We start from the raw sequence: 22,902 nt of genomic DNA on the forward strand, positions 1-22,902 counted from the left end.
ATATATATAAAAAACACTCAAACAAAATACACAATTTCCATTACAAGTGACATTACCCTCTTACAATATTTACAAATAAATTAAAAACTGCCTAAATAGGCTTTTAGGTGATTTTTAAAAATATGAATAGAAGCCAATTCTCTAATTGCATAAGGCAACGTATTCCACTGAAAAGATGCTCTAAATATAACAGAGTTTTTCAAAAAGTTACTTTTAACTCGAGGAGTTACTAAATTGTGGTTAGTTGAGAATCGTGTAGCATGATTATGTATTTCACCTGGATACTGCAACTGAGCATAAAAAAAGTGTGGTGTGTTTACCAGTATTGCTTTCTTTAAAAATACAAGTAAGCCATAGTATAATTTAGCTTGTACAGAAAGACAAGAAAGTTTATCGTGCATTTTATCAATACTTGTATAATATGAACACCTTAACACTAATCTGGCCGCCCTATTTTGAACTAACTGAAGTCTGTTCAGATCTGTCTTATTAGCTGCTGACCAAATGATTGAGCAGTAGTCTAGATGAGCTAATACTGGTGCATTAATGACATCTTTCATAATTGAAGAAGTAATATAAAAGGAGCATTTCCTAGCTATAGCTATGCCCTGTCCCATTTCCTTAATAACAGAGTTGATGTGCTGAGACCATGAAAGGTGGTGGTTTATGGTAACACCAAGTAATTTAATCTGGGTGACCTGTTCTAATACCGATCCAGCTATGGAAAGATTTAGTTGTGGGCTGTTGACTAAGCGTCCTATACTTCCTAATAACATGGATTTGGATTTAGACACGTTTAAAATCATGTTGTTTTTACTTATCCAGTCAAACACATTCAGCAAATCTAGTTGTAATATGCTTGTCAATTCAGAGTAGCTACTGGCTGAATAAAACATGGTGGAATCATCAGCATACATTACGAGATGAGATTTATCCGGGACGTACGGCAAATCATTCGTGAAGACTGAATAGAGAAGTGGACCGAGGCAGCTGCCTTGGGGTAGACCACAGTTCATTTCACAGCCCTCCGAGAAATAACCATTATAATAAACCTTTTGCCTTCTTCCAGACAAATAACTTTCCATCCAGCACAAAGCAGCTGGTGAAAATCCATAACATTTTAGTTTATCTATCAAAAAATCATGATTTATCAAATCAAATGCAACACTAAAATCCCAAAATACCACCCCGGCCAAATTCCCATTATCTAGATATTTATACCAGTTATCTGTCATGTGAATGAGAGCTGAACTGGTGGAAAAACCAGGTTTGTAAGCATGTTGAAACTGAGTGAGTAACTGATTTTCTGTTAGGTAAATTTGAATTTGCTCATAGACAATCCTCTCCATAATTCAAGGTTCAAGGTTCTTTATTCACATGCATAGTTATACAAGTATAACACACAGTGAAATGTAGCCTGACACGCTCCTCGATATGTGCAAAAATGGGGTGGGGGGGGTGGGGGGTAGAGGAAGAACATATATATATATATATATATACATTGGGTGAATGTGCAGTAGTAGCAGCAAGCAGGTGAATTCTGTACATTAATATGATTAGACATCTGACTATTTTACAGGATAGACAATATAAACATATTTAAAATTAAAGGAATTTGGAATGTACATTGTGCCTTGGTTTAGAGTGTCTGAAAGAGAGTTTAATTTTACTTAGAATGGGGAGTAGACTAATAGGGCTGCTATTGACACCATTAAAAACGTCATTCTTGTTTTTAGGAATGGGAATTATTTTCGATTCTTTCCACTGCAATGGAAATAAGCTGCATGCCAAAGATCTATTAAATATGTGACATATAGGAAGGGACACAAACTTGGCTGCAACTTTGAGCAGTTTACTGTCTATGTTATCAGAGCCAGAGGATGTATCGTCAGGAAGTGATATCAATAAGCACTCTACCATCTCCGCATTCACTGCCTCAAACTTAAATTGGCATTGCTTATTATTCATGATAACATCCTGTATAAGACGACGTGATAAGGTGGGATCGCCTCTGCTCATATTAGATTTTAAATTTGTTATTTTATTGCTGTAGTAATTCACAAAATAATTGTCCTTAGCTTTACTTATAAACGTACCACCCGTGTAGATGTGAGCCACCACCGGAGCAAGCTCTCTACCCATTATATTATTTAAAACTTTCCACACCTTCTTGCCGTCCTTATTGGCCTCCTTGAGCTTGGGTTGATAATATTCTTTCTTCTTGCGCCTATTCAATTTAGTTACTTGATTTCTTAACTCGCGATATCTTGCCCACTCTTGTGGACTGACAGACTTATGTGCTTTTGCTATATCCCTTTCTGACATTGCAGCCCTAAGTTCATTATCTAGCCAAGGTGCGTATTTCTTTTTAACAGTAAATCTTTTTAAGGGGGCATGTTTGTCAGCCAGGTAGCAAAAGTTTTCAATAAACATAGATAATGCCATATCAGGGTCACGCTCGAGGCAGATGTCAATCCAATGAATTTCTTTTACATCATTAATATACTTATCTGCATTAAAATTTTTGTATGATCTATGAAAAATTATCTTTTGTGAAGTTTTCAGTGGTTTCATTTTCTTGGTCAAACCTACAAGATTATGGTCACTATAACCAACTGGAATAGAAACAATATTAGAGCAATGCTCAGGAACATTTGTATATATGTGATCAATACATGATGATGACCTATGACCTCCTGCGTTGACTGTGACCTGGGTGGGAATGGTGATCATCTGAGACAGGCAACAAGCCGACGCTGATGAACTTATCTTTATCCTTAAAGGACAAGAAGGAGCCGACCAATTGATATTAAAGTCTCCTAATAAGAACATGTCTTTGTTTTCCTCAGTTACTCTTTCCAGCATTTCACAGATTCGTTCTACATACAACATATTACTACTTGGGGGTCTATAGCAGCAACCTACTAATGCAGGCCTGCCATAGAGCGGGTGTAACTGAACCCACACAATTTCCAGATCGTCAAGCGTTAAGTCCATACGTAGTTTGCTTGCCATATTATCATTAATGTGCAGACCGATCGATCTCAACAGCTACAGATGACAACATTGCTGGAGTCTAAATATTAATTCCGGAGTTCTGTGACCTTGGTTTAACCAATAATTTGTCATATTTCAGGACGGCAATATCACCTCTGTCTCTGGCCGCTCTCAGCTGTGGTAACAGTTCTTTCCTCCTCTTCCTGATGGACTCTGAAAAATCCTCATTGATGCAAAGATTGATACCTTTCAGTTTTTTGGCAGATGAGAAAATTAATTGTTTATCTTTAAATCGTTGTAGTCTGACCACAATCTGCCTGGCTCGTCCATTTTCCTTGTATGGACCGACTCTGTGAGCGCGTTCAATTTGAATGCTGTCACTATCCAGGCCCAGCTTGTTCTTCAGCATATGTCGGACTTTCTTCTCTGATCCTTCCCACGTTTCTGCTTTTTCATCTATTAATCCATCCACCACAATGTTGTTCCTTCTCGATTGATTTCCTAAATAATCCATCTTGGTTGCTAATTCTCTGTGTTCCTCACAAAGGTGCTGACCACCGATTCAAACTCTTTTAGTTTGCTTTTAATGCACCTCTCTTCAGTTTGCAGCTCGGTGACAACCCCATCCGTGAATTGCAGGCTGGATTTAACATCATGTACATCCCTCAGAATGCTGTCCAACCTTTTGTTAGTTCCATCCATGATTAATTGGACAAATGTCTTAAAGTTATCTTGCTGTTGGTGAATTAGATCTTTGTAAAACTCCCGTTGCTGTTCCAGCATAGCGTTCAGCGTGCTAACACTGACATAGCGTCATCCTCTGCCGGTAGCACCTTAACGGCCTTCAGGGGCGTATCGACCAGATCGTTTTGCCCCCCCACCCATAAAGATCGCTTCGTGTACAATGGAGTTCACAAAAACGTATATGTGAATCAAATTATACGTGATACGGTGCGACGTTCTTTCCACACTCGCTGCAGTGAACTCGACGTGTCATGCAAACTATGTCTTATGGAGTGAAATGATTTTCAGTTCAAGTTATCATTAATATGTTAGGAGATCAGAGGAGCAGCACAACACTGCAAGTCTACAGCCATCTGTAAAACATGGCAGAGGCTCTGTCATGGTTTGGGGCACATTTCACCCAATGGTGTTAGGGGAGGGGGTCTTATCAAAATGGATGATTTATGAACACAGAAAAAGATATCAATCCACTATCAGGAAAGCATCTGACTGACAACAGCTTCATTTTTGGTGCAACAATGATCCCAAGCCCACAACCAATGCCGTTTAAGCCTGCCTGGAAACAAAAACACACAAGTGGAGCACTATCAGTCATGGATTGGCCTCCCCAAAGCTCGGATGTCAGCATTATGAAGACTACTTAAAGGAATTACAAGAAAACTGCCCAAGAGAGTTCAGGCTGCGTTGAAGAATAAAGGTAGTCATACTAAATGTGGAATATCAAGCGTGTTAGAACTGTTTGAGCTCTCGGGTTTTGGGGGAGTTTTGTTTTGCCTTATATACTGTATATCCATTGCACATGTTTCAATAAATCACTACACCTATTCCCTATTTACCTAGCAAAATATAAAGAAATGAGGCCAATTCAAGATTTTGCACAGTTCTGCAAAATAACTAATTAATTAATCTCTTTTTTCTATTGTATCCAATTTTACTGTTACCTCTTACCACATTACTAATATCATCCCTATTTGAATTTTGGACTGATTTTCTTCCCTCTGTGTCAAAACACTACCTCTTAATAAAAGCTGGAATGGATGCAGCAGCTCTCTAACAGATACGTGTTTAATTTGTGACAGATGGAATTGAAAAGCATCCAAAATAAATGAAAACACACCATTACTTTGATACTACAAGTCCTTATTTTCCACTCAACCAGTGATTTTGCCACAGGCTGTTAGTGCAGTAGATGTCAGCTTAACCAACTATGGATACCAGAGATAAAACAGACTTTCATGAACATATGGATACGGTAATTGTATCCATGGGGTAGCAGCTGTGCAAATATAGAGAGAAAAAGATTCACCAATGAGAAATTAGATGAAATTGAACTAGCTCGGGCTTGCAACTTTGGATCACTGGTCACAATCACTTCAAGAGGGCAAGAAAACAACTATAAATATGTACTTGTATGTGTGCTTTAACAAAAATCACTGCTTTCTCAGTGAATGGGCCCTAAGAACACCCCTCTGTTCAGTATGATTTATTCACACTTGAAATAGCCAAGAAGCCTGAATTTCACCAGACCACAATGACAAAGCCTATGCTGACAGTAATCCAGATCACATTGGCTCAGTCACATATATATAAAGGTTTCTCAGTGGAGTTCTTGAGTTGTGTTCACTACATCCTCTTACAGGTGGACATTACATATTACCCCACTAATGTACACATATGTTAAACCTCCTCATCCATGTACAAAAGAAGGGGGTGGGGGAATAATGACATTACTGACACAACACTGTGATCAATAGAGAGTAAGTCAAAATTATTGATGGTCTGTGTATCTGATTCAATTATAATAAAAAGACATTCTGTGGTTGTTGTCATTGATTTTCCTGAACAGATGATGTCAGAGTGTAAGACTAGATTTCACTGTTCAGCCAAACCCACATCTGTGACAGAATAAGGGACCCACTTCCATTTTAGACATTTCCCTCATCACTCCTCTCCTCTGTTTTCCCCAAAACACACTTTCCTTACCAACCCTGTCGCTCTGCAGTCAAACTGACAGTCAGTCTGAGCACAAGTCGTGCCCCAGACTAAAGGAAAGGACAAAACGGATAAATCAAAGTGAAATGGCATTTCAGTTTAATTGCATACACGGACATTTATATGCATCAGCATTTACGCCAGCTGGACAATGAAGGCAAGCAATGCTGAGTTAAATGACATTTTCCATTGCTTCATTACTTAACACCCGTGCGCTGAGATTTTTACCCCGAACTCACTCAACGGGACTGCAGCAGAGACAGGAGAAGCTGCCCAAGTCTTTAGACTCCACTCCTTTAAACTCCACTCCTAATTCTAAACGGTTACACACGAAAACACGTGAATGTCCTCCATCTGTTTTGGTCCCCATCCCCTTCTTTCCACTCTCCTAACTCTGCTCAATGTAAAAAGGCCCTTTTGGCATGAAAGTGCTCCACATATTTGCTCCAGTGAAGTCGATTATTATTCCAAATTCTGACAGATGACAAACATACTGCACTCACTCGCCCAACCAGCCTCAGCATTATGGCATGAATATTTTCACACTGGTAGATATTGATCCCTTGTGGCTAACTCTACCTCTTACGTAACTCACTGTCATATTGGTCCAGGAATATTTGAAAAAGGCAGTCGGCCACTGAACTACTGCAGCTAGGGACTCACTCACTTTTGTCCAGGTGCACTCAGTCCCCCTTGTGTCTTCAAGGACAACTAAATCACCAACCTTCTTCTAGATAACAATGGAATGACTGGATCTTCCTGAGCCACCAGCCTGACTCCAAATTCCATCTGTAGGAGAATAGAGAAATGATTGTTCCTTTACCACTCCAAAACAAACACAGTAGGTAACTTGCATTCTCTGCAAGATTATGTCTGCAGATGGTCAGTGATCACCAATGGTCACTCTATTTAATTATTCTCAACAAAGCCAGCAGGTTTACTTTTTCCCTACTCTTATTTTTTTCTTTCGTCTGCCCTGTCAGCCTCTTTCTGTCTTCTTTTAAACACCACTCCCTCATATCTCTGCTTGCCTTTGGCTCTCAAACAACATCAGAGTTTTACACACCCGGTCAAGGTCAACCAACACCCACCATTCACTGATAACCTTCGCAGCTGTTGCTGCAAATGTGCTGACTGTTTAACCTCAGCTATCGCTGAAAAACAAATACATATACACATTGTTTATATATATATGCTTATGCATAGAAATCGACATGTCAAATAATTTGTGTTTATCTGGGACAGACAGAGAAACAAAATAGTGATAGTGATGGACAAATGAGGGCGTCACAGCCTCAATCTCTAAAAATATACATCTCACGACTCCTGGTTTTTAACAGGTCGTAGGAGGTCCAAGGAAGAACATGAAAAATGATTGTTTTTTTACCTAACTGAGATGTCGTTATAAAAGCAGCTTATAATGGGGACCATGAATGGAAAACCTGACTGAATTAGAAATGGCACACGTCCAGGGCTTCTGACGTGTGAATCAGTGGAGCTTGAATCTGAAAATGGAGTTCAGCAAGTTCAAACACAGATGAAGATGGATTGGGCCTATTACAAACATACCAGCAAGTCTTTTCTGTGATAATGCAAACTCAGACAAGTATGATGCACTGGTATGTATCTTTCAACAGCTACAACATTTTCCTTGAGAATATGAAATCACCAAATCTAGGGGTCTGGTGCCAAAAAGTCCACAGTCTGTATTTAAAAGTGAGCACTTGATTCATTTGAAACCTAAACCCTAATGATGTCATGAGGAACAGGTCAAAGAAGATCACCTCTTTTTTGAGTGACACTGGTTGGCAGGGGAGAAATTAATAGGATATATGAATGTTTGATTGCACTGATCAGAGCTGAACCTGAATATTCAATTATTTTGATATTGTTCTTTTCAAATGCTTAAATGCTTAACTCAGACTCTCAACATCTTTCCTGCTCAGAGTAGTAATCTGATTCCCATGTCCAATCTCCCATACATATGCGTGTATTTATTTGGTGTCCACAGCAATCTTCTCTATTCATCATTCAGAAAAAGTAATGTTCTGAAAAAAAAAGGAAAGGTGGAGTGTGGGAAAGAATGAAAAATTTAAATGCCCTTTGCTAAATGTTGCGAAAAACCCAAGAGACACAAGTAAGGGATCAGGATCTGGATAACTTCCCTTCCAGATGAACACAGGGGCCAAATTTATAACTAGTCTGCCACATACTAACAAATACGGTTACAAAATTGGCAGTCTGGTGGTTTACGTGAATAGTGTGGCCTGAGATGGAGTCAAAATCCCAGCCTTAAGTATTTTTATAGGCCATTCCTCTTTCACTTCACCTCATTGTTATTAACTTAGCAACACTGTCACTAAATTTAGCAACAGCTGACACCCGGTTAACGGCATTCCAGCAGGAAAAAAGGGCTCCTGACTACAAATATGGTGACTTTTCAGTATATTTTGTCACCAATCAGAACTACCAAATACCTTTAACTAAATGGTGTTTGACACAATGCTGCCTTGAGCAAAGCAGATGATATGTGACATTAAATATAACACGTGAAGGTGTGTGAACCACAGTTTGTTTTGCTAATTTCTTGGAAAATGCACCACCATGCTAATGTGAAAACAGCGAGTCAGACAAGATAATCCAAGATTTTCTAACATCTGTTCTCAGCTTTTGCAACAGTTTATAAAAGGGGCCCATTAAATCTTTTCTGCTTTTGTGTGCATGCATCTGTGTGCACATGTTTCCATTAAGTGGGATATTAAACACAAACTGATTAGAAAATGCATCCTGAGAGTATACAAGCATAAAGCTTATTGCAAAATTACATAAATATCTCCCGCTATTAAAGCTCATTCATCAGCTTAGGATGTTTACTTCACATTATTTATCAGTATCACCAAATCACTCCACAGTTTGTGCTCATATAATGCGGTAACCAGCCGAAGCAGAACACAATTTATGGGTTTAAATGAACAAAAGAGATGTTAAAGTTCTTGATGATGGCCATGATGGCTGATGCATGCACAGACAAAAGTAATTAGATCAAGAAAAAAAAAAGTCACAACTCTTGATGTATGACATTGTGAAATTCCAGCATAATCCTAACTGCACTTTCTTCTGTTGATTGTGGCGCTGCAAGCTTGACCTTTTTTCACTGGAATTGAATTTTCCAATGTTATTCTGGCACATTTGTCACTCTCTTTTCTTTTTCCAAATATATGAATCACAGCCTGTCTGTCTATAACATAACAGCTTAGAAGTGAAGCTACTGAGGAAATAACAAACAACAACTTGGCGGTGATGAGGTAATAACGAGGTCTTCACAGTTAACTGCTGGATCCTCATGAGTTTTAAGTCTTTTCTTTCACACTGTGTTAAGATGAAGTGCAGTTTAAGAATGAAAATGGGTACATTTTGTGTGTGAATCTTGCTTTTCTGTCAGAGCTGAGGCGGGAATGAAAGCAGAACACAACAAGAGCCAGCTAAAATACCCTCAGATAAGATTTTGTGTGTCCCCGGTCACTTGGTTAAAATTGATCCAAGCAAGTCTATGGCACGGAAGAAAACACCATGTGTGCCGAATGTCTACCCCCTTGTGGACGCAAGACATATTACTCAGTCTTTTTTTTTCTTTGAGTTTCATGCAGGACAATCTAACATAAGAATAAATATATTAAAACCCCACACAAATAAAAACTGGCAGACTGGGTGCAGTTGGATTAGCACAGCTGTTATTGTGGAGGTATGTGAATCCTCAAGTGCTCACTGTCCTTGTGAATACAACTGTCAGGTTAATCTCCATTAACTGGAGACAAACATGTGGTTTTACTATTTATGCCAAGCAACGTCGAAAACCTGTAGAGGCTGCCAACTCTGAGCCCTACAGGCTTTTAATGAAAGCAAAGCAGTGTGCAATTAACCTGCAAGCTGATGAAAAATCACACTATTGTCTCATCTGTTCCAGCTTTACACTAATAAACCAAAATATAGCAATGGCCCACATCCTCTTTACACACACTGCATTGCTCATTCAGCTCTCACTTCCTCTTCCCATCTGTCTAGTGAGAGTGAGGTTGGCACTCAAAGCACCCGGGAAAAGGATACAGGAAAGGAGATTTTTCTGAAACTGATCCTGAACTCTGATAGGTCTTTCTGCACAGACGGTGAATGACTCGGTTTCTTGGAGGCACGACTGCAGAGAGACATAGGCAGTTTACATCCCAGCAGTTGCAGAACTGTTTTGGGTGCCTTCTGGCAGCATGGCTAATCTCTGGCACTGATCTCAGAACTATTGCTCAGACAGTCATTCGATATGGCACAGTCTTGGCTTTGTGCTGTCGATTAATCAAAGAATTTTCTTGGCATATAACAACAGCTGGGACAAAGAGCAGTTTGAGTATTCAACAGAAGTAGCTGTGCATAAAGATAATTCAAAATAGACACCACATTGCAAACAGCCATCTTGTGCTTCAGCATCTTGCTTTAATCAGACACAGACAGATTCCATTCACTGGCAATTAAAACCCTCTCTCAAGACGGATACAAATAGTGCCATTCATCACAAACTGGGCAAACTCTTTTTGTATTTCACTTCCTAAGTCTGTCTAAAGCATTTTTTTGTCAATGATTATCTTCCCCGTATGCAACAAGCCAATGTACAACAGTCAAAAAATGCACAAGCACACAGAAAATATGATCTTGCGTGGGATAAAAGATCATTTTAACGATAATTAATATCAACTTGAGCCACATAAAAACGAGATTCCAAGTACAATACAACTGTATTCACAAACTACAGGTTTGTTCAGAACCTTTGAGGGAAATTAACACTGATAGTGAAATCAGCATTTGTGTGAGTAATTCAGGCTGTGTAATAAAGTGGATACATGTCATCCAGCGCCAGTGTTGTGAAGGGGTTTTAATACACTCGAGGGAAACTGGCCCCAATCTGAGGTTACAGCAACTCCAAATCCACTGATAACAACAAGAATAATTACCATCACTATCCACAGTTTACAGCACAGAGAGAGTGGCAGGGCATTTGCCATCTGCCTTGAAACCAACGTGACTCCCCAGCTGTATTATGGATATTATTGTTGGCTGTGGGAAAGGTACTTCTTCTCAGCAGGGATAAATGGCATCCACATGACATTTATGAGGAGCATTTGTGTTGATCATTTCATAACAGCTCGTGCAGGTGGAGCCCTTTTCTCCTCAAAGGCTTTATGTCACCCACCAAATGATGAAGCCACTGCTTCAGATCATGCACAGCATTCTCCCATCAAATACACACAAAGAAAGCCACTAGCTGTCAATCATTTTAACTGACCCAGTCTCTCATATCCCACAAAAAGAATCATCAGTGATTGCCAGGCAGCAGGTCTATAAAGCCTAGTGTTTAAACCGTCTAGACAGACTGGGGGACTGGCAGCCCTGGGCATCTGAGCAGTACGCTGCACCCTTGTTTAACCACAACGATTGCTACACTGTCATTTAACACCATAAATCAACTTCTTGCATATAAACAGCCTATAAGTGTTTTATACTTTTAAAAGCTCAGTGAAGGAATTTCCTTTTGATTAAACACATTAGCAGACTTGATTATGACACTAAACACGGCAGTATAATAAATCACAGTAAAGCTACCATATAGATTCTTAGGTTCCAAAACAATGTGCACCGCACGTGTCTGGGTTGATTTTGCAGCTCGGTGGGGAAAAGTGAGACAAAGCACAATTGTCTTTGAGACTGAACTGAAACACTGTTTGAAATGCATGCACAGTAAGCAACACCGCACTGAGGTGTGCAAGTCTAACATTTCACACAGTTATCAGGGCAAATAAGAATAGCTGGGACCCTGGGCAAAGTTTTCTTCTTGCCAAAAAACAAATATTATTTCCCCTCTTTAACTGGCCAAAGACTGACAGAGACATACTGTACTAGGCCTCTCCTCAGTGTTTCCAGCTGAAACCTCACATAGCCCTCAATTTAACATGGCTTGCAGTGATGGCTGGAAAAAATTAAACCGCTGCTCACATTATCATATTAATTCATGACAGAATGAAGAATCACAAAAATGAAAGTGCTGTCTAACCAGAGGAATTTGTTTACACGGAAGTCAAGGGGCAAAAAAAGAAAAGTAGAGAAACATTCGTAAACAGTAAGAGAAGACTTGCAGAAGAGGCTTTTTTTTAAAAAAGAAGCTAATTGCAACATCAGGCTGACACATCTCACACTGAGGCAATTAGCACACTGAGCTATGTTGGTGCTTTTCAAGATCCCCAGACTTCCTCGAACTAAATACAAGTCTGTGACTGTATATTTAGGAATCTGCAAATGTAGATTAAAAAAAACACTGAGAGTGGGAATAACTTATGCACAGCTTTGACAAGACCACCAAACAGTCGGGCTGCTGCGATGTGAACTGATAGTGTCTAGCCCTTGTACGAGCCCCGCAATATCATTGGAAGGAAGTGGACCTGTTATTGTTATGACCTCAAAGGCTTTGGGTGGTCCACACACGCACAAAGAGACAACCAGAGAAAGACAACAGACAGCAGGCACACGCAAACACAGCTATGGGGAAATATTTTGATACAAGCTCTCCAAACACCTGCCATTTCTGTGCACCGTTCCACTGACCTACAAGGGCATGCAGCGCATTCACCACAGATGGTATTTAATCTCTGGAAGGATATTTTTCTGTGTAACTAATGCAAACTGTTTCCAATAACACATCTGCACAGACAAGCTCATCCAGTGATGAATCATAATATTCCAAACAGTATTTGAACTTAACAATATATCTATAAACAAATGCACACACGCGCACATGGAAAGAGATATGCATCAGTCACAGCGTAATATAGTTTCCACAGTCTGTCAGTGAATGAGAGCCGATACTGGCAGAGGTAAAGTACAACGCAGACCTGTCCAAACAACATGTTCAGCCTCGTCCAAAATAAGCAGGAGAGAGCTAATCTCCACACAAAAGACACGATGCTGAACGCATTAGCACGACAAATCCGAGAAAATACCAAGGTGTTATGCCAAGCAGGGCTTTACTCATCCATTGGTTAGTTATTTTCTTTTCGCACAGTGGATCTAAAATTAGGTCCACTAACAGCCTAACGTAAGGTAACGTGTGCACGGTGTGCTTTTCTTCTGATGAACACTTGAACCTGTTTGGATTTAGAGGTCACATCAATCTGTTTAAATACATTTCATCAGCACCCAGCAGAGTGAAACATTACTGTATCCTCTTACAGGAAAGAAGCCTGAGCCCTGGCAGGGCGCAGGTCAGATAGCCACCTTCAGACAGACTCAAAAAGATATGCTCATGCTGGCTTTAACAAACCTTTGCAACAGCTCTGTCATGCTCACCTAACACACAAAAATTACACGTACACTCAGAAAAATAGAGACAATCAGTAAGTGGATGTCAAGTGTTCCATTTGTAATATGGTGTTTAAATCATGATTTTGATCCACTGAAAAAGAGGTGAAACTCACCTCCAAAGTCCCTTCAGCCTTTAAAAGGTCCATCTCCTGGCTGATAATGCTGTCACAAACATGCTTAGCAATGTGCACAGCTTTAACCAAACCTCATCACACAGAATCAAAGTAAAAATTTACTGGACAAAAGTTGTAACATCAGAGGCTTTGTGAGCGGTTGTGAACAGGTGAGGTAGAGTAAATGGGTCAGGGTGTGCATTAGCAAAAAGCAAAGACACAAGTCAAAAAAGTGAAACGTTACTTTCTTATTGTTTCACATGAGTAGTGTTTTAGTGCCATATTGTGGGGTTTTCTGAATGCAGCTGAACTACATCCTGCACCCAACCTGCAGCTTTTTATGATTCACTATGTTTTATAGAGTAATGCCCTAAATTAGATGCAATTCTGTTGGCTCGGGGCTACAACGGTACTGCAAAAAGCTTGGAACACACACACGTGATGAACACAGCAAAATAAATTACATTTAAAAAAATTGTGTATTTATTAAAACACCTTCAGATTGCTCCTATTTATCACCATTCCCTTTAATTTTTAAGAGAGGAATAAAGTCTTCTTTTTTTATTGAAGGTATGGTTGAGTTATTCAAATAAGCATCTGTGGGGGTTTTCTTGTCTTAAAAAGCTGCCCTGTTGACTGGTAGGGAAAGTACAATACATAATGGAAAGTATTTTCTGTGTTTTTGCATCACTGTTAAAAAGATTTCTGCACTGAATTACAGACATTAAGCAATTCCTTAATTCGCTTCAGGGAAGAACAGTTCATGCTTTTGCACACACATCTTTTTTTCTAAATCTTGATAACTTGTGAGGAAAATATTTTCTCAAGATGCTTTATACTGAGCTGGGGGCTGTTGTTAATAATGTGTTCTATAAACTGTGTTGAGGCCCAGAGGTGGTTAATGACAAAGCACATCTCACACCAAATGTTCCTCTTTGTTGGATTTCTTCCATTTTAATTAGATCGGTTATGCATTCAGTGGTACATCCTCTGGATTACCCAACTGCTCCTTGCTAGAAATTTACAGTATAGAAGCAGATTGCTTGGGGTGATTAGACTGATTGGGGTAATCATATTCAACGGTAAGTTCAACAAAAGATCAGTCACCCATGCCCACATTTCAGATACTTACTAAAATAAGCAATATACCATCAGTATGTCATGATATTTGAGAGCTAAGAACCTAGAAATTTACTAAGACAATATATATATATAAACAACTTCAGCAATCATCACTATTATATCACTGCCTCCTAGTGGCTGGAGCTGGATTCACAGGCCATTGCATGACCAGGAATGCTCTGCTCCAGTGGTTCCACATTTTACCACTCTCTGCTCCACAGAGTGCTCTGGAGAGCTGGAGAACAGTTGCACCGACACTGTGTGAAGCTTCCTGCTGACAAAACCGAATAATTTTCCAGTGACACTGGAAAAGTAGACTTGCATTCAAGACAAGAGCGCAACCAAAAAATGCAGAACACAGTATTTTTCAGCATGTACTTACTCTTCTAATACCCCTCAACTCAAAGAACTTATATATAGCACAACTGTAGCTTAAATCTGGACTTTTAACTACTGAACCTTAAGATATACAATGTTTGAACTCACTGACACTTCAGGGAAAGTGCTGATAATAGTCTTAACACCTTCCCATTGTAGATTTATGTTGCATTTTGAAGCAGCTGGAACGTTCTGGGTCGTGTTATGCAAAACGAAGCTTTAAAAATAAGCCTATTCCATGCAGTTGTCAACACTGTGTTGCTAGCACTGACATTTCTTACAGTACATCCAGCAGTTTTGATCAGGCATTTTTAGCCTGACAATGAAGGAATCCAGTGGGGTTACTGTTAATACAAGTCAAAGACCGCCACAATCTTCCACAAAGTAGAAAAAACATTTGCAAAATTTGTCACCCTTTAATATTATGCTATGTGAATGCTTTTTTCCTGCATTTATAAAATAAATCTACTACACTGAAAATTGTGACCTTGTATTTCTGGTAAAAGGCCTAAAAGTTTTGCAATTAAATGTTTACCTTTACAGAAGGATGTTAATGTGTTTGTTTGTTTGTTTTTTACCACGGATGGTCATGAAAGACAGACAAATTGAATACATTATACAATACTTACATTAATTGAATCTGTATGTTATACTGTGTAACATTAGAAGGTCACATACATGGCATTTGGCACTAAAGATACATACAATCACATACAGTTGGTATACATGCATTACAAAACAATAATTGGCTATTAATTCATCCATCCATTCACTTCCGCTTATCCTTTTCAGGGTTGCTGGAGCCTATCCCAGCTGCCATAGGGCGAGAGGCGGGGTACACCCTGGACAGGTCGCCAGTCTGCCGCAGGGCTAACACACAGAGACAAACAACATTCATGCTCACATTCACACCTATGGCCAATTTAGACTGATCAATTAACCTGTCCTCACTAACTGCATGTCTTTGGACTGTGGGAGGAAGCCGGAGTACCCGGGTAGAATCCACGCAAACACGGGGAGAACATGCAAACTCCACACAGAAAGGCCCCGGCCTGATGGGGAATTAAACTCATTTTTGCTGTGTAGTAACAGCGCTAACCACCGTTCCACCGTGCAGCAGCAAAAGTAATTTCTCACTTAACTGTTTGAGTTCCTGTTGGAGATGTACCTCTTTGAGCTCTCTGTTGCTTGGTCCCACCCTCCTGTGAGAGACCAGAGGAACAGTGTGTTACATACACAGAGTTATGTAAAATAAGATTCAGATCAGAACCAAAAAAGTCTGATATATCACAAAGAACATGCAGAAGAGCTAAGGCACACATCGATCTTGATGAAAGACAAATACGCACAACAGGATGTTGCCAACAAAATCAGGAAAAATAAATGCTTAGTGCACAGAAGTCAGACTCCTTTTAGTACATGTAAACTCTCCGAGCACATGTGGGCTGCATAAGAAAAGCCATTAAAAAAAGCAATTAAGAAACAAACAAACAAGCAAACACATAAAAAACACCTGCAAATTTCCCACTCTGTCTTTCAACATACAGAAGTAAAAGTAAATGTTTAAGACATTCACTTTTGATGAGCCAAACATTTACAGAACATATGCTGAAGAGGAATTAGTGCGTTTTCAACAATGTGTCTCACTTTTTCCACATTCAATCAGTCGACTGACATTACAAAGAAATACAGCAGTCATAAATCAAAGAAATGTGTTGGCATAGCCTGTTGGCATAGCCACCTTCCTTGAGTTTGCTAAGACGGGCCATGGTTAATGTCTTAGTCAGTAACACTGCTATAAAACTGACAATGATGACAAACCTCTGGCAAAGTTGAAGTTACCAATCTGAACAACCATTCTCATGTTGTGATCCATTCTTAATTTGCAACACAATGCCTTTCAATTCAAAATACAAGAAAAGATTTCAAAGCTATCCAGCAGCCCTAATTGGACACTTGGCAGGCCAGCTTTTGTCCGCGGGCCATATTTTTGACCTGCCAGCCTCATGCTTACTGGAGCCAAATAAAAGTGACTCTTCAGAGTCACAGCATTGTTTTCCAACTCTTTCAGAAAGCCAACAATGAAACAGTAGGATTGCTTCAGCTGTTGAAAAGGAAAAAAAAACAGCCCTGGCAAACTAAACAGTGCAAACAATACTAATCAATCAGAAGAATGACAACAGAACGACCCAACCCAAACACTGCAGCGGTAAAAACGGAATGTCAAACACTGGGATCACATATTTTTTGGTAAGACACAAAAGAGGTTCATGTGTGCTGCATGCACAGCAACAGCTAATGGAATATGATTTCTCCAGGTTCAACAGCAACATAAAAGCAAAAAAGATAGGAATGATTTTGGAATGGCGCATAAAGCAATGGTAACAATGATACTCAGTGAAAACACAGCGGCTTTACTGTTTATCCAGAGTCTGTGCCCACAGGAACATGTGTTTTTATAAACGTCTCCAATTACTGTTTTCATTTATTCACAAATTTACTTCAGGACAATAACATACCCAGCAGAGCAATAAAAATATGTATGACAATGGATGCCAGCATTTTACAGCTTGCTTTAAATAAAATAAATAAATATTCGGCAAAACTTAACTAAATAAAACACGAGTCTGAGATATAGAGGCCTGCCAGAACAGCACAGACAGTTGCTTGTGAGAACATGCTAGGTCCTTTAAAATCAGCTTAGGGTTGAGGAACATTGAAAGTATGTTTTCCTGGTAGCCTCCGGCACAAAGTGGAAATGCTGACAATGAGTCATTTTAGAGAACAGCTTGGCACGCGGTCCTATTTCCAGCTGAACTCAGCCCAGCTGGATAGTGACAATCTGTAATTTATATCTGGTGGTGTTTGAAAAAAGATGCAAAACAAGAACGAGAAAAAAAACACCCCAAAAACTTTTACTTTCAAAACTTGATTTTCAAAGCTTGTTGCCAGACTGGAACTATGATTACTGTACCCCACTTTCGAGAGGGACTTAAATTATATTAAGCACTGTTTTGTTAAAGTGCAACACGAGCATGACCTGCACTTTTTTTCAGAAATAAATACGACAAATTTTATGGTTGAAAAGTCAAGGATAAAGTTAGAAGTCTATATAATTTCCTCCTAAGCAATATCACGTGCTAGTTATGGAGATTGATCCTCTCTGTGGACTAGACACTAAGTAAAAACAACACTACCCAGTCGTGATTCTCTTTTTCATGACAGAAGTCACGGGTATATCCGTTACCCATCTCTCAAACACCATCATAAAGTTCGCGGATGACACCACAGTGGTTGGACTCATCTCAAGGGGGGATGAGTCGGACTACAGAGATGAGGTCAACAGACTGACTGAGTGGTGTTCAGTTAACAACCTCCAACTGAACACCACGAAAACTAAAGAACTTATCTTGGACTTCAGGAAGGGCAGAGCAGACCCGGCCCCACTTTACATTCACGGGAGCTGTGTGGAGAGGGTACACTCCATGAGGTTTCTGGGCGTGCAGATATCTGATGACCTCTCCTGGACTGCAAATACTACAGCGGTGGTTAAAAAGGCCCAGCAGCGTCTCCACTTTCTGAGAGTGCTCAGGAGGAACAACCTGGAGGAGAGGCTGCTGGTGACATTTTACAGAGCCACCATAGAGAGCATCCTAACGTACGGCATAACAACATGGTATGCAGGGTGCTCAGCTGCAGACAGGAAAGTACTGCAGAGGGTCATCAACACAGCCCAGAAGATCACTGGCTGCTCTCTGCCCAGCCTGGAGGTCACTGCAAACTCTCGGTACCTCAGCAGAGCTGGCAATATCATCAAGGACCACTCTCACCCCAGCAACCAACTGTTTGAACTATTACCGTCAGGCCGACGGTACAGGTCACATAAAACCAGGACAAACAGATTCAGGGATAGCTTCTTTCCCAGAGCTATCACCGTAGTAAATAAGCACAAAAACAATTGAACCTATTCCATACCGTCACTGTCATTATATTATGCTGCTATTCATACTGTCATTATATTAATGCTGCTATCCTGTATATATTGTACATACTATTGTTTGAGTACTTACGATTGTTTTTTTTGTACTTTTTATATTTTACATTTATATTTATTATTGAAACTTGCACCAAGGGAGTGGCACTCCAATTTCGTTGTACTCTGTACAATGACAATAAAGGCTATTCTATTCTAAAGGCTATTCTATTCTCAACCCTGTGGCGAAAGTTAGACTTGTAGAGCACAGCCGCATGTGGAAGTCATTGAGAGCAATTAGAGTACAGTAGTTGAGACACTTATACAAACTGTGCAATATGTACACAGAAAAAAGCCACAGTGTGCATCTAGGTCTAATGTACAAGAGGTTTGTATGCAGGCTAGCAAACATGGGTTAGAGCACCATATGGTTCTCTGGGCTAATAGCCAGGGCTGATTAGCCTCAGAGACACGTGAGATACATAAAGCAGATCACTAACAGGTGATGAAGAGGAAACAACAAAGGCATGCTAAACAGAGTGTTTGTTGTTTTAGCAGTTTACTGACCTTACAAACAATACCAAAGAACAATGGCTGCTAATAGAATTTACTGGGAATAGTGTGTGACAGACAGAAATGACAAGACAACTGTACTGCCACAGTATAGTTTTGATATTACACTGAGGGAGGGGGGGAAGGATTATCCTGTTTTATGCACAAGAATTGAATCAAGGTGGGCTGACTGTGCTTAGTGTGTAATACTGGAAAGCTGTTAACTATAAGCCCACTTTTTTCTTCAAGGACCACGAAGTACACAGTGTACCTTTTCTAGGCCAAACACTGAGATGTATCAGTAACAGACAGAAATAACTGGCACAAACACTGGCTGCACATGAGGATGTAATCTGTTCTTATCAAATCATTGCAAACATGTCTCTCAGGTTACAATGAATCATAGAGGCAGAAAGACAGCGCTCTAGCGTGTTTGTTTCACGCTCTAGAAATCAGATATTGGCTTCATACTTTGGTGATAGCGTTCACATGCTCATTTTAGCTGGCTAGATGGTTGCTAAGCATTGTTATCTGGGAATGGAGTCATTCTCTCAGCAGCTCCTTCAAGATCCCAGTCAAAAACGTAGGAGTTTCCCAGGATTAACTGTTTAACCTGCCAAAATACTAACTTTTTTTGTTGTTTACTATCACTCAGAGAAGAAATGACTACGAAAAGATAAAGTCAAATGCCCAGTTGGCTTAGGCAGGCTGAGGTCTCATCTTCCTTTTTCTCTCTAAAGTTACGGATTTCCTTCACCGCTGATGCCTCTGGCTTCCCACCATCATCACGAGAGCTAGCCAGAAAGATGAGCTAAATAAACTGTATCACACTGCAACCCCTTTTTCAGTGGAAAATTGTGTTTTCTTGTGTGTTCGAGAACACCCACAGCTGTTTTTGCCACTTCTTCTGTGCTTTTCCTGACATAGATCATTTAGGCAGATGTTTGGTTTGGTTGGGAACAGCCAAACCTCTCGTGTTTATTATGGATATGAAGCACGTCCTGTCTTAAAGAATTATCAATGAATCGCTATTCTGAATTGACCCTGAGCTTCTTGCCATTAAATAGATCCTAACCAATGAATGATCCATTCTTCCCAGAAGCTAAACACAAATGCAGAAGAAAGTAGAGACCTGCAATGCCTTCAGAGAACACAGAAAATGCGTGCATAGAGATGTATGTACTTTGGCTGGAAGCGCCATAGAAAGCCTAACATCAAACATGTTATTCTAACAGTCATTTTACATTTGAAATATTTCCGAACAACATTTATGAAAATGTAGTGCAATCAACCAAAATTCTTAAGTTGAAAACACTTCAGATAACCGTTCGTAAATTATCCAAGGTAACTAAGGCCACTGTGTATGCGTAGGTGTTAGTTCTCAAGGATTGGAAGTACTCATTCCAACTCTGAGAACTGCCAAGTGCACCAGTCTTGCCAAGATGTTGATGAAATGATCCAAGAAATTAAATAAACAATTTGGTGTAAAGAATGTAAGCTGACATGGCCCTGCACCATGGTGCTTGGAGTAATTAGGAACAAATCACATTTTAGTGAGGGAACTAAATGTATTTGCTCACTTATACACATGGCAAGTGTAAAATTCACCTAATTTATGTCAGAAACGATGGTCAGCCATTGCACTGCACTAATTTTATAAAGTTATATTTTGCATTTGTGTGTTAAAATATGGATCCACTGTCCTTACATGTGGTAATGATGGTCAGTTATGCACCCTGGGATCACCAGATCCAAACTCACCCGTATGAGAACATGAGCAGATCTGAGTACCAAATTGGACAAACTTAATGTTGCTAACCTAAGTTGACACAAAACATCCCTTATTTTAAAAAATCCTCTGCAGCTGGTTGGTTTTTTCCATGTATGTTTTTTTTTTCTTTGTTCCGTTTCAGTTTTTACAGTAGATCTATACATACATGGTCCAAATTTCTGTCAGCAGTACTGAACAAGCCCATGGATGTGTCTTCGAAAATCTCCTAAATCTGCCCAGCATGTTCCTCTATTCCCCCTTCACAGTCTCAACCCCCTCATCATCTTCCTCATCATCTTCATCTGATTCCAGGGAACTCTAAGGCCATTTAAGCTCCTCGAGACATATGAGCCCCTAACACAACAGCAGATGCTATAGCCCTGTGTGGGCCTAAAATGTGAAAGCATGCATAGCAGAAAGAGCAGAATTGATATATTGAACTAATACACACGCACGCACACACACACACACACACACACACACACACACACACACACACACACACACACGCGCAGCAACAGTTCTGTCAGAACTGAAACAATAATGACCGAGATCTGTCTAATCAAAATGCAATCACTCAGCACAAGCAGTGACTTCTGATTTTAAGCCCCGGAGTGGAGGTCCTAGTCAATAATGACCTAGATCAGATGTCTTATCATAAGATATAAATGTTAATACCTCTGTTGTACGGTAATATTAAATATAATCCAGAACTACTGTTTACACAGTAATTCAGTTCTACAATGATGTAATGTGGCTAAATTTATAAACAAAACATAGATCAATGAATAAGACGAACAAAGATAAAATGCTGCTTTTTAGAATCTAATAAACCATTACGATCACATGGACTGCTCTGAGTCTATATGAAGAATCCAGCAGACCCATTTTTTGATTTCGTTTTAGAATGACACCATTGTTTGCACTATAATCTGTTTGATATTACTGTCGGTTACTGCATTTTCCGCAAAACTGCAAAATGTCTAATAAAATACATAATGCATGTGCTTCCAAACCAACCAAACCAAACCTGCCAACTTCAAATAATAAACAATAAAATAGAAACAATCATCAGAAATTCTTAAGCCCACAGTTTTAGAAGCAAGTATGCAAAACAGCATATTGAATTTGGGTGCAGGACACAGTGAAAGAATTTAGAAAAACAGTCACTGAGTCTCCGTTCAATTTACTTCGTTTATATTACATAATTACAGTTAGGTCCATAATTTGCTGAGCAATGACACAAAGTTTTCAAATTTTCCTCTGTACAAAAAAACAGATGTGTTTTGGGTGTTTCAATAATCAATAATAAAGAAGTGGTGGAAGTGCAGATTTTCACCTTTGATTCAAGGGGTGTAGCAAATGTTTTCATTACAGAAATTATTTTACATAGTATCAAATTTTCAAGAGGCTCAAAATTAACTGGACAATGAACTGTCAGTTTCAAGGCATTTCAGGAGAAATTCATCAGGGAAAAGATTTGGATTTGATTCAGGCACTTAACTTGTATCCGGTAGCTGTTCTCTGGAAATCTCAATATGTGGTCCATAGAGATATTGAAAATGAAGGACTGCACTGGCCAGCTCAGCAACACCAAAATGCCTGGGACTCCACAGAAGCCACTGAATTCTTTCCTTGGTTAAGAAAATTAACATCACAATCTAACTAAGCCAAGAAGACATTTAAGAAGGTAGGCATATCACTGTCAAATTGTACAACTAAGAGAAGCATTCATGAATACAAACACAGAGGATTTACAAAAATGTGCAAAACAAATCAAATGTATTTGGACTGAAAATTAACTTGTATGTAGAATGTACAGAGAAGGAAAGAAAGAGCTCATGATCCAACGCGTATCACAT

General features: G+C 39.5%; 1 protein-coding gene across 3 annotated transcripts in view; it reads right to left on the reverse strand.

The window, feature by feature from the left end:
- The window catches only part of znf469 (zinc finger protein 469), a 212,887-nt gene that overhangs the window by 181,870 nt on the left and 8,115 nt on the right, over nt 1-22,902 (reverse strand). For 2 of the 3 annotated variants that reach the window (XM_082540329.1, XM_082540327.1), the window contains exon 2: nt 15,887-15,946. The gene's annotated coding sequence lies outside the window, so the exon portion shown is untranslated. The remainder of the gene's footprint in view (nt 1-15,886; nt 15,947-22,902) is intronic. The other variant, XM_082540330.1, reaches the window with a different exon arrangement.

This window comes from Aulonocara stuartgranti (assembly GCF_965226115.1).
Source record: "Aulonocara stuartgranti genome assembly, chromosome: 7".
NCBI lineage: Eukaryota > Metazoa > Chordata > Actinopteri > Cichliformes > Cichlidae > Aulonocara > Aulonocara stuartgranti.